This window comes from Harpegnathos saltator, unplaced genomic scaffold, assembly GCF_003227715.2.
Source record: "Harpegnathos saltator strain DR-91 unplaced genomic scaffold, Hsal_v8.6 scaffold231, whole genome shotgun sequence".
NCBI classification, from domain to species: Eukaryota; Metazoa; Arthropoda; class Insecta; order Hymenoptera; family Formicidae; genus Harpegnathos; species Harpegnathos saltator.
In genome coordinates this window covers 245,950-264,101 of record NW_020230019.1, presented here as the reverse complement: position 1 = coordinate 264,101, position 18,152 = coordinate 245,950, and the positions used below count along the sequence as shown (strand labels likewise).

The 18,152-nt window shown below is 52.6% G+C and overlaps 1 protein-coding gene across 6 annotated transcripts in view; it reads right to left on the bottom strand.

The window, feature by feature from the left end:
- Fas3 (fasciclin 3) overlaps positions 1-18,152 on the bottom strand; it is a 389,485-nt gene that overhangs the window by 278,815 nt on the left and 92,518 nt on the right. The window lies entirely within an intron of this gene.

The following is an 18,152-nucleotide window of genomic DNA, read 5'->3' as shown; positions in this document are numbered from 1 at the left end:
TTCATTCCCGGTCTGTTAGTCCTTTAATTGACTATTTTTCATGGCGCAGTTTGCCGGCCGCGCCGGGTATCTTCTTCCCTCGCGATAGTTCCGTTCGCCGGCTTTTCAAATATTTGCACCCGAGTGAAGAAACTTCACTTACCTCGCAGACGATCGAAACTCCCTCTCTCTCTCTCTCGCACGCGCGCGCGCTCTCAACAGGGACTTTCGCGAAAGCGTCATCAAAAATAGCCCCGGCTAAGTGTGTCTTACGCGGCGGAGATAATTTTGCGGGCGATTCTCCCGAGTAACACACAGAGAACGGTCGCGCAGAGGACGAGGTATGCCCTTATATTTCAACGTAATTATCCCCCCCGCGAGGGCCGTTCGCGAGAGAGCTCGGTGCTGCACGTCTCCCTTCCAGTAGCCGACCGATTAATCCGAGCTCCGTAATATATCGTCACCTCGTATATAGATCGCGTAGCTATAACGTCTCTATACCGGCGCGGCGCGGACCCTCGCGCACGAGCGATTGCGGTCGGTTCACGAAGGGCAGGCTGGGACGTCTTTGGGGGGAGGTCCCGGCTCTTTACGACATTATGTATCACTTAAATACCCTCCCGCCGACAAATAGCCTGACTCATGGGATTTTATTAGGCCACCGTAGCCGGCGCATTCTATCGCGAGATGATGGCGGGCGCCGGCGGAGCGTGACGAGTTCAGCCCTCTCTCTCTCTCTCTCTCTCTCTCTCTCTCTCTCTCTCTCTCTCGCCCAGTCACTACATTGTATTAGCAGGACGTACAACACACGGTGTCGCGCGAGAACGGAACGCGAGCGGGGGGAGAGCGCGCTTGTGCGACGGTAGTGGTGACGGACGGCGGCCGTCAGAGGAGGAGCGAGAGCAAGGGACGAATTAAACGAGACGGCCCTTTTTCGTTAATCAGCCACGATTTATGGACGTCGTCACGTCGCCGTGGAAGGAACACGCTAGAGCGAGGCGACGTCGCGTGTCGACGCGTGCGTCAGAACGCACCGGCTGACGCCCGGCGCAGCAATTCTCGCTGATTATCTCGCGCGACAATCCGATTATAATCGAATAACAATCGAATAACAAAGTAAGCAACTGAGTAGGTAACTCGTTGCCTCGGCAGAGTCGGGATGCCGAGATGTCCTTCGCACTCGCAGCGTGCGATTCACCGTGCGTCCGAGACACGTGTAAAGCTACGATAAGCTATGGAAGCTACCGCGGCGAGTGATGTTGAAATTCGGACAAGTCGCAACGTCGGTCTCCTCCTCCGTCGCACGTCTCACCGCACTCGGCGGGCTCGAAGGACGAGGGATCGTCGTGGCAAAGTTAATTTTACGAGAGCCGTCGGCTGCGGGATTGTCTCCTGGCGACACAATCGCGCGAAAACGCGGGCCGAATCGAATTACACGGCGCGGGGCCGAGGTGCGGGGGGGGGGGGTGCGCGCGCGCGCGCCGCGTGTTGTATCGCGGCCCGTGTCACGGATTTTAGACGCTCCCCGGCATAAACAGTTCGCCCTGTCACACCGTCGGGCAATAAAGCCCCGACAACGAACCTGGGCTCCGTTCCGCGGCCAAGAGCGCTTCTCGAGGCTCTCCTCCGTGTATTTCGACGCAATCCCGCCGACACCGCTCGGCCGCGAGCCCTCCTCGACTGCGAGAGACGGGCTCGTAAGGGAACGGTTAACCGAGCACCTCCGGCGGGCTACGTCTTAACGTTTCCTGCGATGATCATAAATCCCTATTAACGGCTTTCCCTTTATCCGCGCGTCGAGAGATAGGACGCATTCACGGCGCACTACGTCGCGTACGCGAGGCAGCCGCGACGTGGTGCGGTCGGGACGAGGGAGACTCGGCCCTCCGTTAACGTCCGACTGAGCTAAACACGAGCGCCGGCCGAAGCACCCTTCCGGCCGGGAAGTGCCGCTAGGTAGAGCGCGCTAAAACGTGCTCATCGCGCGTCCTCCGATTTATGCGCTCGCGACGCGCGACGCGTCGGCCCGATGTTTCCGCGGCTTTATCGTCCCCCTGACGGCGGCTCTCTTCGAGATTATATGGCCCTTCGACGTCTTCGGCCGCGCTGGAAAAGGAATTTCAGTTACGTCGCGCACGGTACCGATGGCTCGGCTGCTTCGAGCGAAAGGGTGACGAAAAGTGACGAGCGCACACTGTAAAACTAGGCATGTCGGAACATGTCGGTTAAAATTGAGTGTTAGTGCGTGTTATTTTGACACATCAGCACAGGCGTTAAGGCACTAAGTGCGTCAAAATAACTCGTTTTCTGTGACAAAAGTTTTAGTAACACACTTGTCTGTAAGACACCATGCAAACACACTGCAGAACTACGCGTTACTTTTTCTCAACAATCCCGTGGAGTGTGTTATTTAGACACAGAATGATAATCGAAATACACTGAGAACACACTTGGATGATACATCGGATAGCACACACTAATTTTGTTAACACACGTTTAAATGAACACACGTGTATGTGTATTGAGAAAAGATACACGTGAGAAAAACACAAATCGACAAAATCGGCGATTGCTCGCCTTCAAAAGAAGTATCGTATCTATTGCACAAATTAATGTAATAATAACTTGCTCTCGTATTAAGTATTACAGACTACATCGTTAATTATATGTTATTCAGTGTTACATGTTTAAACGTAATATGTTAAATAACGCGTGACTTAAAATGGAAGAAATGTGAAAAAAGAAGATTCATTCACTTACACGCTTGTGCATTTCAAAATAACGCACTTGGATTAACGCAATGTTGCTCGATTCACCTTCATAACACACCTGAGGTGTGTTGTCTCGATATACCTTCATAACACATTTGAGATATGTTATTTTAATATACTTTCATAACACACTGAAAGTGTGTTATTTTAATACACCTGACCATTAACACACATACAAACGATTATATTTAACACATACATAAATATGTTTTACTTTTAACATACATATATGTGTTAATTTAATTTGCTGATTTTGTATGTCCACAGTGGAGACATACTTTAACACGCTTCAAGCATGTTATTGTAACACACTTCAGTTTAGAGTGCCGCCGTTCGCCAAGCTCGCCAAGCTCGAATTTGCATGCGGACAAAATCGCGCGTTTGGGCCGACGGCGACGGCGACGGCGACGGCGACGGCGCGAGCTTGAACATTTTTAAGACGCACGATTCTCCGGAAAGTTCTCGGGGCGAATTAGAGTCTCGTCATTAGATCAGACTTGCTACCGCATCCGTCCGCAGGAAACTAACGAGAGAGATCCGGTCTCACCGAGAAATGTCAATGAACCTTTTCCCAACGTTCTTGGCTGTTAATTCCAATAATTTGAAAAAAGAATCACGCAAAACACGCGATGCGATAAGGCAACTTCTGTCAAAGAGACTCGGGCCTGTCTGCACACGCGTGATCTGTTTCTTCGTTCACAGTGTGTGGTGCAGTCATGGTTTCGTACACACAAACTGAGCGTTTCACGAAACGTTGCGAAGACCATGGCTCATATTCCGAGCTCTCTTTTATCGTTAAGAGTGGCTCATAAGTCTCCTGATTGGTTGTAAGCCGCTTTTAGAGTCACTTTTAGTGATAAAAGAGGGTTCGGAATATGGGTTAATGTTTTAGAAAAATAGTCTCCGCACAGGCATCCGATCTTTGTGCCAGCTTCGTTCCTATTGGAGAATATTACACCAAGATTGCACGGCTACAGATAGTGAGAAGCTGTCCCTTGTATCTCGCCTTCAAATCTCTCTCTCTCTCTCTCTCATGAGAGAAGAGAGAGAGAGAGAGAGAGAGAGACGCGCGGTGTCTTTGTCTACATAAAACTATTTAAATCGAAGCGGGCACGTACAGTTATAATCGTTAGCGTCACGATTGTTATGGACACGCGCAACGTAGCATGTGCTAGAACGCAATCGCATATATCGAGATATTACCAATTGGAGATATCACGCGGTGGCGAGCGCGTATGTAGTCGACTTCATTCGCCGTAAAGCGGGCCAGGTCGGGCGAATTAAGCGGTGATTCCAATTGCCGGTTTAATAACGAAAACCGATCGCGGGGGCACCAGAGAGATATCGCTTTCTTCCGCTTATCCGCCGATCTCGATACAGGCAATCCCAATAATCCAGGCGTCCGCGAGCGACGGGGAGGGCGGGGGAGCGCGGGGGTGGGGGAGGAGCGAAATCCCGGTATCTATCGTTGAGGAGGAGCGCGGTGCAGGTGCGGCCGATACGGGTCGCCAGCTCGACGCTGTCTTCTGAGCGCAGCGGTGCATCGTGAATGCATTAATTCGTAAGAGACTATTAGTTTATCCCGGCTCTAATCGACGCCCGGCGCGTTTCCTATGCGCTTCCACAGCCATCGGTGGATCCGGCGGTCCGCTTAAGCGGAAAATCGCCCTGGGAGCGACTATCGCTATCGTATACCCGCGTTATCGTCGGATCCTTTACGCGTCGCTCAGCTTTAGATCCGCTTAGCGACATAATTTCCCCCGGTGGACTACTTCACGTTCGATGGACCACGTTCAGTACCGATTTCATCTCGCGTTCCTCTCTCTCTCTCTCTCTCTCTCTCTCTCTCTCTCTCTCTCTCGCTCTCTCTCTCTTTCTCTGCCTGATACGAGAACATAATTACGGCTAGGTGGCGCGAGACGATCGCGCACCTGGGACGTCACCGAATGGAAATCAAAGGATTCCATGCTTCGCTGCTAAATGCAGCAGAAAACAAAGTACACGCGACATTTACGCTCGGCCTCTCTCGCTCTCTCACTTCATCCCCCTCCCCATCCCTTTTCTGCCATCCCTCTCCCCCTCCCTCTCTCTCCTCCTCTCTCTCTCTCTCTCTCTCTCTCTCTCTCCTACTCCCGTTTCCTTTCAGCTGGTTTCCATTAGCGCGTTCTCAGTGATACCGGTCGTCCGATGGCGTTCCGGCCGGCAGCCGCGCTGCGGCGCTCACGCTATCACCTGATCCAATTCCGAACGCGTAACGCTTTTGCTTAGTTACGCGCGTTCTATCCCCGATTGTACACAGTGCGAGAGAGAGAGAGAGAGAGAGAGAGAGAGAGAGAGAGAGAGAGAGAGAGAGGGAGGGGGAGAGAACGGTACACCGCAGACGTATACATATACACACATACACACAGGGTATAGATCGCGCAGCTCTGTGTGTGCGTACGAGCCATTTCACGCATTTCCGCGTCACACTGGAAAATTTGCGTCGCGAAAGCGAGGAGGAGGAGGAGGAGGAAGAGGAGCAGCGACAGCAGCAACAGAAGCAGGAGCAAGGAGAGAAGGGCGACGAAGAGGAGGAGTAGCGGAAAGGCGGGGGAGACAGAGAGCCCGATTACATTTTCCATTAGCGGTCGCGCCGAGCCTTCTTCGGCCTCTCGTTGCACTCGTGCTGATTATCAACGCGTTCGGGACGGGTCACTTTTTTCCCTGCCACGCGCCTTCTCTCTCTCTCTCTCTCTCTCTCTCTCGCCCCCTGTCCCGCCTCATTTGCTATTCTCTTGCGCGACAAACCTCGCGTGGGGATCGGGCCCGCTTTTGCGCTGGCGAGCGTGATGTGCAGCGCATCGTCGCACTGATGTCGACCGGCTGTCGATCGAATCGCGAAAGTTCTCGTCACTCGGCCGTGCTGCTATCAAAGTAATAACGAAACGTACGCGGATCGACGTGGTTACGTGCGCGTTCGCGATAGATTTCACGGATAAAATGGACGCGCGATATATGCGGGCTGATTACGCGACTCCGCCGTGTTTTCGCAGCGTGTTCCGGACCCGATTGAATGGACGCGCGTTCGATGGGCCGCGGATATAATATTAAGCGCGTATGCGCGACACACACGTGCGTGATGTGTGCGAGGATGTGAGTGTGTAAAGAGGGAGGGAGGGAGAGAGAGAGAGAGAGAGAGAGAAACGAGACGAGTAATATCGACCATTTTAATATTATCAGTATTTGCGCGTAATGTTGAATTACCAACGACGCGGATATAGAAAAAGTGAAAGAGAAAAAAAAGGAGAAGCCGTTATCTAAGCTGACGCAATAATCGCTTTTTAATCAACCCGCCTATGACTAATTAGAATGCTTGATCGTGCAAAATAATAACGTATAGCGCGTCGCGTGCGCATTGTCGGCTCTCGCTCTCCGACTCGCTCTCGAGTTCTCGCGCGCTCCGTCTCCGAGACGAAATTAGAAGCGCGCAAAAATGTAATTTAATAAATTCATTTCACTTGCGCGCAACAGAGAGCCGCGCGGCGTGCTGTTGTTTCAGTCGCCGCCGCCGCCGTCGCCGCGCGCGAGGAAACGCGATAGGCACCGCCGCGCGCGGTAAGCCGCTGTTCTCCGTACGACTTGCGAATAAAATCCTCCGCAAAACGCGTCGCGCCGCACCGGCTAATTCGCGCCGCTGGTAAGCTTCCGCGCGAGCCGCAGATATTTATCCGCGTGTTCGCCCGATGCATTTGTCCGGCTAATGGTTTCCTTTATGCTGAAAATTTAATTAAACTCCCCGTCGGAACCAGCAGAGAGTGTGAGCGAGGGGAAAGGGAGAAGGAAAGAGAGAGAGAGGGAGAGAGAGAGAGAGAGAGAGTTTATGAATAAAATTCTACGGAGATCTAACGCGTGAAATATTTACCGGCGGGCACGCATAAAAAGGTATGCAATATCGGCCGGACGTGTAATTCTGCGGCTGGGATCTCTAACCCGGTCGTGATTAATTTCGCGTTATTGCCGAAACGCGCAGAGGTCGCGGCGGCGGCGGCGGCGGCTGTGGGCGGGGAGAGGAATCGGAAATAACGGATTTATCGCCCGCGGGGAAGATTCCGGCAATTTTAAGTGACGCCCCGGAGTATTTCGGCGAGCGCGCTCTTTCAGCTAGCCGGCCGAGTGCATCTGCCGGCGTGCATCGAAGCGAGCGGACTCTTCCCGCGGAATTCCTTTCTCGTGGAGAACACAGCGGCATTAAACTCGTTCGCCCAGACCGGGGATGTTAATTTCACGGCGGGAGATACCGTGGAAAATCCGCACCGGCGCCGGCGGCGGTGATGGCGACGGCGACGGCGACGGCGAACTGGCGTGACCTCGCTCCTAGATTAATAATTCCGCGGGCCGCGATAAAACGCGACTGAGAACGGCGATCGCGCCGTTGAGGAGTCGATCGCGCGTCGATGCATGGCATGCGACGCGATTGCAAGTTGCAGTGCGACACGGCGAACGACGGGGAAGGAGTCGGCGTCACGGTCCGACGAACCGCGTCCTCGTACTCGAGTTAACGTGAGAGTTGCAAGGATCAAGAGCGACGAATTACACGCAACGACGGACGTCGCGACGCCGCGCGGCGAACATCGGCCGGAGGATCGAGGATTGATTCCCGCTGAAAGCGGACGCTGCGAGACATCGACGGGAACGCAAACGCCTTCGCGAGCGGTGGCTTGCAACAACTTCGCGGCTGTGTCCGCGGTTCGCCCCCATGATAATGACAATAATAACAATAACAATAAAGATGATAACGTCAGTGTTACACTAACGTAACACCGTGAACGTCATCGCGCGAGACGCCGCTCCGACACCCTTCCTCCTCTCGGAGCGAAGGGGCAACGAATTCCCGATCGATTTATCGCTAATCGGCCAGCGCGAGCAATTAGAGATAGCAGCCGGCGGGCACGGGCGGATCGTTGATTTTAATCGGCTATTCATTCGCGGAATGCTCGTATCCCAGGGAAAACGGGCCGCTCGGTCTTTGTGCAACGAACAAGCGGTGGCGGCGGCGGCGAGCATCGGAGCACGTAATTTTCATAACTTCTCGCGGAGACAATAACCGCGTGCTTCTCGGCCCCACCTCGTCGCGGGGGGAGGATAGCGACTAAGTGGCTGGAACCAGCGGCGGATCTGGTCCCTTTCGTGCCTCCCTCTTCTCCTTCTCTCTCTCCTTCTCTCTCTCTCTCTCTCTCTTTCCCTTTCCGTCTCCTTCTCCTCCCCCGTTCTTTCCCGCTTTTCACACTGTCTGCCGCCGCCGCCGCCGGGTACCTTGCATCCCTTTCGCGTTTTCCGATGCGACCTCCTCCAGCCCCCCTTGCTCTCCCGCCGGCTCTTTTGCGTCCTGAACAACCGGCTTCTTAGCCCGCGAGCCGAGAATCGCTTTGTAATATGGCGGACAAATCTAATTTGCGTATTTACGAGACTCTCAAGCCCATCCTTCCTTTCGAGGCCACGCTGGCGGATGCAGCTGGATATTCGCTCGCCGTCGGGCTCTGCGAGTCCCTGTGGTGCTTACGGAAGCTCGGTCTCGGGGACAGCTAGACGTCGGACGAGTCGTAAAAGCTTATCGGGGCACATCTCGGGTCGAGGGGATCTATTGCCGTCCGCAACGACAGATCAATTCGCCCTGACAGTTGCGAGACAGACGCGCAAAAGGCGTAGGGAATTGAGCCCGCGCGAGTGTCGAGGAAGCACCCTGCCGATTCGTCATCTCGACCGATCCACGCAGCTACGCGGGACTACCGATGTTTTATGTTGTTCCGGTGATGCGCATCAACGAGCAGAGAAAGCCCCGAAAAGGGCTCGGCCGCGGCAGTTTTCGGCGAGGCAACCCCGGTCGAGTCCTCTCGCGCGCGCGCGACTATGACTCCTCTCCTTTATTGCGCTCGCTCGAGCGACCACGAAGAAATCAAATTACTTCCGCCCCGCGAGCGCACAAGTTTCACGCGCGCGCGACTTTATCGCGAATATACTATATTTTCCGACCCTTACGATATATATATATATATATATTCCGCGCGCCCGCGACGCTGGCGGGCTGAATGATCGCGGATGACTCTGTAAAGTAATTCCATAACGCACGAATTGCGTGTCGAATCGGGCGCGCGCGCGCCGCAAGTTTCCGCTCCAAAGTCAAGTCGGGTTTACTCTGCGAGTAAACCTCCGAAAACGCACGCGCGTAGTCTGGAGAAAGGACGAGCGAGAGAGGACGCGAGCTCCCTCTGAAAAAAAATATACTTCAATCTGAACCGAGATGTGAAAGTAGATGTAAAAGTAGACGAAGAGACACACGAACTTTTTATGTGTTTACCTTCCCCGATTTTTACTTGCGGGGGATGCATGTGTAATCAGCCGCGCCAGAGACCCTCTCTGGCACGGGGCTGACAATAATTCACGATGCTACGTCAGAAACGAGAAGATATCAGCTCTTATCGAGCATTACGAATGTAAGGACGATAATTCCTCCGATCGGCTGGAATTTTCCAACTGATCGAATCTCCGGTATAAACGTGTTTACGCGAATTATTTATCGCGTCGACATCTCGATCGAGAGCCAGCCCGCTCCTGCATTCTCTCTCTCTCTCTCTCTCTCTCTCTCTCTCTCTCTCTCTCTGTCTCGTATAAAATCCACTCGCCCCCTTCGATCTGCCTAATCCACCACGTATTGGCGCCGGAATCAATCAAACGCGGAAATCATCTTTCGTCCGCTCGCGCTAACGAAGAAACACACCGGCTCTCTTTTATTGCATCCGCACGAGAGCGGTCATCGGGGGATGAAATTAGCCGCTTTGATGTGGAGTCAGCGAAGCGGATGTGCAATTCGTTCGCGGCCCGAGCGTGTCTTCTAATACCGGAGCGAGGTTCTCGCTCGCGCACGCCGAGTAGCCGCGAGGGGTTCCGTCCGCAAACTCCTGAAGAACCGAGCGGGACCGGGTCGGGAGGAGGGGAAAGGGCATATCGAAGGGTTCAGAAGGGCGATCGGCGAGAGCCATGGGGAACCGATGACGGGTCGAACGAGCAGCCGGAGGCCACGGCGACGATGCCGCCGTCTCCACGTGTTATGTAAATATGTTCCCACCCGCGCTTGTACCTCCTTAACGAATATTGTCGAAGTTCCGCGGTTATGACCGGCGGCAGCGCGGCGCGGCGCAAACGCCATGTGAGATCGCTGCGGGCAAACCTGCTGGAAACGCTTGATTTCCCGTACACGCTCTCTCCACCGGCGTCCATATTAACGTACGATAGATCGATGCCCGAGGCCGCGGGCCGTTATCGGCCGGCGGCCCGGAGAAGGTGGCGATTTCTTAACGAGCGCGAGAGAGGCAGAGGGAAGAGAGCTTCTTGTCTTCTTGCTTTTTTACGCGGCTTTCCCGATACCAGCGTTTCTCGATTTCGTTTAGCACCTCGGTCGTGCGAGAGAGAATTAATTCTTCTCCGAGCTTTTGAGAGCTATGAATTGCGCTCAGGTTCAGGATATTTCGGTCTGGAGAGAGCGCAACGGAAACAGACGGGCTCGTGTGCGAAATTTTCGTGTGATCCCCATTGTATGATCTTACATACGCGGAGTATTATTTATAAAAAATTCAATTTCACATTCCCTTCTGAACGCGCGTGCGTTCCTCGAAACCGTCTGCGGAACGCAGTGTGGGAGCATATTTTTGAAAGGGGTCGAAAGGAAACGGTGTTTTCCGCTCTGACAAAAACGCGTACAGCCTCGCGTACAATCGGAATACAGAGAGAGTACCCGCATAACGCAGACTGAGAAAATTACGCTGATAAACGCACGGTAGTTATAAACGGTGCTTCAAACTTGCGGCGCGCGAGCACAATGTAACGCAACGCAGCGTGCAACGTGAGCGCGTATCCTTTGATTTCTCGATCCACACAGTGATAGCAGATCCACGCGATCGGCAGAGCGCTCGACCCATGTGGAAAAAAGCACACGTGTGGAAAAAAGCCTACTTAATATAATTATACGCGCGGGAAAGCATTACAGTCGAGCTCCCATTATCCCGTTACTCGGTTAATCGTTTCTCTCGATTAGCTGGGGAGCACTTAATTACCGCGTAGACTTCGTCGCGACGCATACAAGAGGCTCCTCCTTCTCCTGCAATCGGAGAGACCCTATCACGGCAATTTTCCATTCTATCCAGAGTGCAGCACCTACACACGTCGCTCTCGAAAATGAAAATATCGTCGCCAGGCGCGCGACTGTAAACTGAACGCCGACGCGGCGTCGATGAAATGTTTGCGGAAAATTCTTCCGCGGGGATTCTTCCTTTCGCGAGCCGTGAGACGCACCGCGGATCTTGCTTGAATTTTCTTCCGTCTTCGCGGCATCGATGTTGCCAGGCCGCGTGTACGTGTACGTGGGAAGTATCAGTACACACTAGGAAAAATGTATTGTTGCGTGAACCAAAATATTGTTGTAACAACAAAATAATTTGGTTAAAATGTGCTCAACTGTTTAGTTCCTGTAAACAAATGTCTCGTTTGGTTACGGTTTGTTCGTATAACGTAATACTTTTGTTACAGCGGCCAAAACGCTTTAACTGTATGAATTTTGTTAAAAATACTATAATTTTTTCTCAATATATAAAATCTAGATTTTAGTGCACAAAAAGACAAAATAGTATCCATTGGGCATTATTTTAGTTTACGTAAAATAATATTTCGTTATTATGTAATTTTTATGGACAAGATAACTAAAATGCTTAATTTTTATATACGAAGTCTAAGTCTAATAAAATCATTTGGTCCTGAGAACAAAGCAGAAAAATATATTTAGTTGAGACAACTAAATTGGTGAATGGCGGTGAATTGAGTGTTCATCTCGGCTCGATCGTCGATTTGACAGCTCCGTCGTGCGCGGTCATTGGAATTCCGGCGCATTTGCGAGTACCGAGCGCGTTCGCGGCTGGGCGTTTTTACAGTCGCCTGACGAGCGCGCGCTTCCCACCGTAGTTTAGACGGCGGATCCCCGGAGACTCGGGTCGGCGACACAACGTCAACGTCGTGAAAAACCACCCCTGATTAATGCAAGCGGCGCACGCACGTGGCTTTTCCCTTATCTCCCGTACGCACACACACATACGCGCGCGCGCGTATACACGCACCAGCCGCCCCTGTGCGCCCTTGCAAGGCGTGCGTTATCGCTGTTATCACACATCGGTTCACGTATTCGTCGTCGCTATTGTAACGGCCGCTGCTTCCGCCAGCGGCCGCGATGAATCGCGTGAGATTGAGGCGAGACTCGATTCTTGAATTGCGCTCGCGATCGGGAGCCGCGTTTTGCCGGGCAGTCGCGCGCGCGCGCGCGCGCGCGACTGCCCGTCTAGGTAAACAGCGCTTATTGATTAACCGTGCTGCTTGGTTAAAGTTGTTTGCCTTGTTTATCGCGGCCTGAAGCAGCGATGAGAGTCGATAACGCACGACTACGCGAAGTTTCGAGCGTTGCAGTTTTAGCGTCGCGGAGCAACTTGCCTTCCGCCGAGAGCACCAGCGAGAGTTATTAAAAACGCTCTCGCGAGCGCCGATGCGCAAGTCGCGAATGTTGAGGAGCCGGAGTCTCACAAGAGGAGGAAAATATCAAACAATAACGACCTTATGGGCGCGCAATCCAATTGCAAAGTATAAATCCGCCCGGCGCGTCTCTCGCGCGCGGCGAAACAACGGCGAGACGGAGACTCGTTCCTCGCCTCTTGCTGAATGTTGCTCGGGAAAACAGGTTAATCGTTAAACACGTAATCGATAGATTACGTTGTCGTAATACCCAGTCCGCGAGATGCATCACGAATGACGGCGAATTATTGAAGATCGACTAAGTGATAATCAAGGATTTATACGCCGCGGTCGGCGCCGCCGTCGCCGCCGCGAAGACAAAGATCCAGTCATCTAATATTTTACGCACGGTTAATTCTCGGCTCCGTGTACATACACGCTCGTACCTCTCTCGAGCCCCAGCGCCTCGAGTCCCTTACGCCCGGCATCGGCGTGAATACACGGGGTTTTACCATATTTGCCCGGGGAAACTCGGTTAACACCGCGGAGCACGCCCGGTGTTATTCAATTTGCATTCAACGACGTGCCGGCTAATGCATCAAGAAAGGACCGCGTGGAATAATGGAGGATCTGGAGTATTATCAGAGGGGGTGAAGAGTTAATTTAGGGAAACGCGTCGGAAGAGATGGGAATTTCGTTCAGGCCTCACCGAGCGTTATATGGCGCGCGCGCGCGCGCGCGTTATCCCACAGCGTGTTGTCATTATACCGTAACGGTCAACCGCGGCGAGAAATGAAAAGGTAATTAACCTATATGATTAAAAAAGAGGGGAGACAAGAAGAAAGAGAAAGAGAGAAGAAAGAGAAAGAGAGAAGAACAAAAGGAAGAAACGCGTTAATCCGCTTAATGAAAATTGCGCGCGGCGCATTACGCGCGGCGGCAGCAGCAGCAGCAGCAGAGCCGCCTTTCCCGCGGTCGCCGCCAATAGGACAACATTGTAATGCGCCGTGTTTAGCATTTAACTTCCACACGACCCGCAGTAGCGACGCGCAGCCTCGCGCGTTCGTCGTTATCTCGTGTCTTCGCGCTCGTTAATTAACGGACAATTATATTCGTGACGTATTGTCGCGCACGGCGCGCGGCTCGCACCTCGCGCAATCTCATACGCTTCGGGACGAATGCACGCGCGCGGCTTGTCGCGCGGGACTGGCGCGGAATGGCGGAAGGCATAATTCATGAACGCATCTGCCGCGAATCCCGAGGTACAAAGGCGCGCACCTCGTGAATCGTTACGGGCTATCCTTTTTTCCATGGAAATTCGTGCGAGCGCTCCGTCGGTTTATACCGGGGCCCGAGATGTTTTCCGGCGCGGCACACTTTTTCAGCTCGCCCCCGCGGGCGAGCCACCGTCACCGTCGCCGCCGCCATCTCCCATGAATTATAAACGCCGGTGAAATGAGGAAGTTGCTTAAAAGGATTTAAATTCTGACGCGCGCCGGACGGCCCGGCGTCGCCTCCAAGTTTCTTCTTTCAATCTCCACGCGTCGTAAACTCCTTTCTCCCCGGGACGGGACGCGATATCATTTCAACTTCTGCGCAAAATTGAAAGCCCGCCACTCCACCCCTTCTCCCCAGCCCCGCCCCGGCTCGGGCGAACATATCGCACGAGAATCAACGGGGCGAACGTGCGGCATGCTCGCCCTGCCACGTCGTTTCCTTTGTCTCTTTCTTTCTCACCTCCGTTCTTACGACGACTCGCTTTTCTTTCTTACCGTCCTCTCCCTCCTATTTCTCACGCACCTCATTCCGGTGCCTACACAATCAAATGCAGGTTATCAGGGCCGAAGCGAAGTGGAAATAAATCGACGTGACGGGCGCTAACGGGTCCTTAGATCTTAGACGGAGGCGGGAAGGAATTATTATTCGTCGATGTTTCACGGCAAATACCGACAAACGACGAGATTTCTAACCCTCACGAGGCAGCGGTCAGTGGCTGCTGGGCTTTTATCGGGATTTTACCAAGAGTGGATAATCTCATCTCGAAAGAGAGGTTTTCGTCAAAAATTAAGGAATCGTTTCTTCTCTCCGTATATTGCTTTCACAAAAATATTCTATATTCTTGAAGAAATCAGTCATACATACGACAGTGTATGATATTTAAGTATTAATTACATTAACTTGCTTTACCGCACGAATGTCGTAAGAATCGCTGCCTAATAATTAACAAGCCATTTCCACTTGACGTTAATTTAGCACTCTAAACGATATCGATCTATCTTACGAGTAGCAAGCTGTTCTATTATTTAAAAGCGCTGAGTAAGATTCCAATTTCTACGTAAATCAAAATGACGATTGATTATCCAGAATCTAAATACGTCAGGCAGTTCAGATCGAAAATAGGGGCGAAGTTTCAGAAATTCGAACAGAATCGAAAGGAAGATCGATCCTTCAGCAGATCCGAAATCCGACGCAAGCTCTCTCTCTCTCTCTCTCTCTCTCTCTCTCTCTCTGTGAAGGCACGTTGTAAAATTGTAAAATTCATCGCACGGCCAACGACAGTAATTCCTCGTAACTACAACGACACAGGGCGAGGAAACACCGCGGATTCACGGAGGGTTTGTCGTGGCGCTTACGACACGACGTGATCCCGGAACACGACGGCGAATCCACGCTCCTTTCTCCCCTTTGCATTGTGTATATGTCCTACCGCCACCGCTTAACGAAGAAGGGAGAACCTGGCCACGCGGAAAACAATGCGGAAACGTCTGACGATGGCGGAAGAAAGAATTCCTAAGTAAATTACAAAGAGAGGGAACGTACGTACGGGAGGATCAGAAGCGACATGGCAGCGTGTTGACAGGCATAAAGCTCGCATCGCCGCGTCCTAACTGCGCGCTCGCGAAAATGTTCAATTGAAGGAATTGCAGAAACTGCAGAAATTCCGTCTCTCGTCCGAAATTCTTCCGGCTCGAGCTGAAAGTAGCGATCCCGAGAAATCTGGACGTTCTCATCACTCTGGCCCTCAAATCCGTTCGACTGTTCGAATTTTTCAACAGAGGATATATATGTATGCTTTTGTTCTACGTTGAAAGTTTAAATATCATTCAAGGACCAGCAGAACAACAGGAATGTCCAGCATTCGCATCCCGGGCTATCGGTACTTTCACCTTATGAGCCGTTCTCAAGGGCTTGATGAAATCACTGCTTTTATGGATGCGCAAACGCAACGAGAAGTATCGAGTCTGAGGCTACACGCGCATAACGAGATTGCAAAATTAATATTACACAACGCGATATTAGTCTCTTTCATGTTTGATCGAGCGCCCGGGAGAGCCCTTTTATTGCCTGAGAACATTAATATTAGAAAGGAGGACTTATACACCCCTTGTGTGTATGTGTGTGTGTGTGTGCGTGTGTGTGTGCGCGCGCGCGCGCCCCACTGCGGATTTAGATCGTCTCACTGAATAATACACGACACGTCCATTTTCATTCAGTTAAATCTAATTCCACCTTCACACACGAAGTTCCTCCAGAAGCGCGCATCTGAGACGATCATTACCATCGACCGGGCCAGGGGCTGTAAGACCGCGATATTGCGCACGAGATGGGGGACAGAAAGCCGGGGGGATGAATGTACCGCAACATGCCGCGACGTGTTGCCAAACCCTGATGCCGAGCCCGGGAAGCTCCTTGTTTGTTTTTCGCTCCTTCTCTCACCCCCTCCCTCTCTCTCTCTCTCTCTCTCTCTCTCTCTCTCTCTCTCTCTCTCTCTCTCCGGCCCCTGTGTGTGTTTTTCCGCCTCGAGTGGTTGATCAGGGAAAGCGGTATGCCGAGAAGAGACGGCGCGGAAGCGGACGGGCGCGAGGAGCCGGCACCCTTCGGGTGCACGAGCGATCGAGGCGCGGAACACAGCCAGCCAGCCAGTGTTGGCAAATGAGGGTGGCTCGTCTTTCTGATTGCCCTCGAGGCCGATTGTTCGCTCGGATGGATCGGCAAGGAACGAACGGATGAAAATTGACCGAGTACACGTGCGCGAGCAAATCGCGCATTCGCCGCGACGGGCGAATCAAAGATCCGCCCGAGAGAGAAGAGAGAGACGGGCGGCTGGCTGAAAATATCCGCTCGGAACTGACCCGGCGATGGAGAGAGACAGAGAGGGAGGGAGGGAGGGAGAGAGAGAGAGAGAGAGAGGAGAAAAGTTGAATAATTTCAAACGAGAAAATTTCAAGAAGTCCGAACGACGAAAGCGCGCTCGTCCGAGATGACATGTCTAATCGCGTCCGGACGGTCATCGGCGGCTCTTTCGACGACAATAATGTCTCCCAGTCGTCACGAAGATAGACGACCGTAATTCGAGCGGATGCGCGACGCTTCGTGATATTTACAGCTGTGCTGTTGTCGCGGCGCCGGCGATAAATTGCTCGAACCGCGATTATACTCGCGATGATTCGACGAATCGGTAGTACTTTCGCCGGTAGTTCTTCTCTCCGCTCTCTCGGCGGTCGCGAATAAAAATATAGAAATATAGAGCATAGGTTTCACCCTTCGTCTTGGAGTGACTCTGATATATATATATATATTCGTCGGATCAGAAAGACAGAGGCCGAAGAGAAACAGAGGGATCCGCGGCGCGGCAGGCAGAATTGCAAGAAATAATGAAATCAAGTGTGACAAGGACAGCGCGGCGCGTGATAATCACGACGATTGTTAATGGCCGCGCGTAAAAACACGCATCGGGCATCGGGTATATAGAGGTAGCCGGGCGTGTTGAAAGCAGCGCGAACGCAGCCGGTGACACAGATATCGACAGATTGTACTTATATATACGCGGCGCGCCAGAGAGAAATGCCACGGGAGTGGGTCGGGGCCGTGATAAATCGCATCAATTTAGCGCGGATCAATGCACGCGCGGGAGCGCGCGGGCCTTTATTAAAATCGAAGTCGCGATATTTCTGCTTCGAAGCGCGCGCGCGTCGTGACTATCGGGCTCGCGATAACGACGCGACGATGCATTAGCTGGCTGAGAGAGACATTCTGAGATAAACATTGCTCGAGCCCGAATGAGAAGGCGCGGTCGACTCTCGCCGCGTCTCTCGCGAGGGGCGGAGAGGACTGGGGGATATCAGTTAATCCACATTGAACGTCGGTTGGAAATGAGCCGGGAGTGATTCAGCGGACGTTGTAATTAATTAATACGAATCTAATACGAGGGCTAAGCGCCGGAGGCGGACCGAGCACTCGCTGCGCCGCGCCGCGACGTCGATAAGCCGCACTGCGGATAATTATAAATAAATTTCCCTTCTGTTGTCCGGAAGCCCGCTCGATCGCGATGCGACGCAGGCCTCGCGGATGCGAGAAGCCTCGCAATAATATCCCGTGACTTCGCACGTTCGACGCGCGATCTCACGTGGCGAGCGAGATCGGCGATGCATGACGGGGGGACGCGATAACGTAATCTAATAAGATAAGGCTCGCGCGCGCGGGAGAAAAAGGACGAGGGAGAAGGACGACGGAAGAATCGATTAGCCAAAAATTGCTTCGTGCTACATTTCCGCTGCTTCGCCGCCGTTCCGCCGCTCCAGTATTTTAACAAAAAATGCAAATTGCTTTTTAATCCGATGCGTTTTTGCGATTTTGTTATTCGCTTAATTTTGAAAAGCAATCTGTCACTCGGCGCGACGGCCCGCTCGCGTCGTTTGAATTCTGCTTGATTTCTGGAATTCTCTTTGCGACCGATTTCTCATTCCCCGCGCCGGCGATCAAAGTCGACTGCTCGCGACTGGCTTGCCTCGAAATGAAAGAACGAGCGAAAAACGTCTCTCGCGCGCAAAAGTGGACGAGCGACTCTCTTCACTCCCTCGTGGCATCTGTCTAATA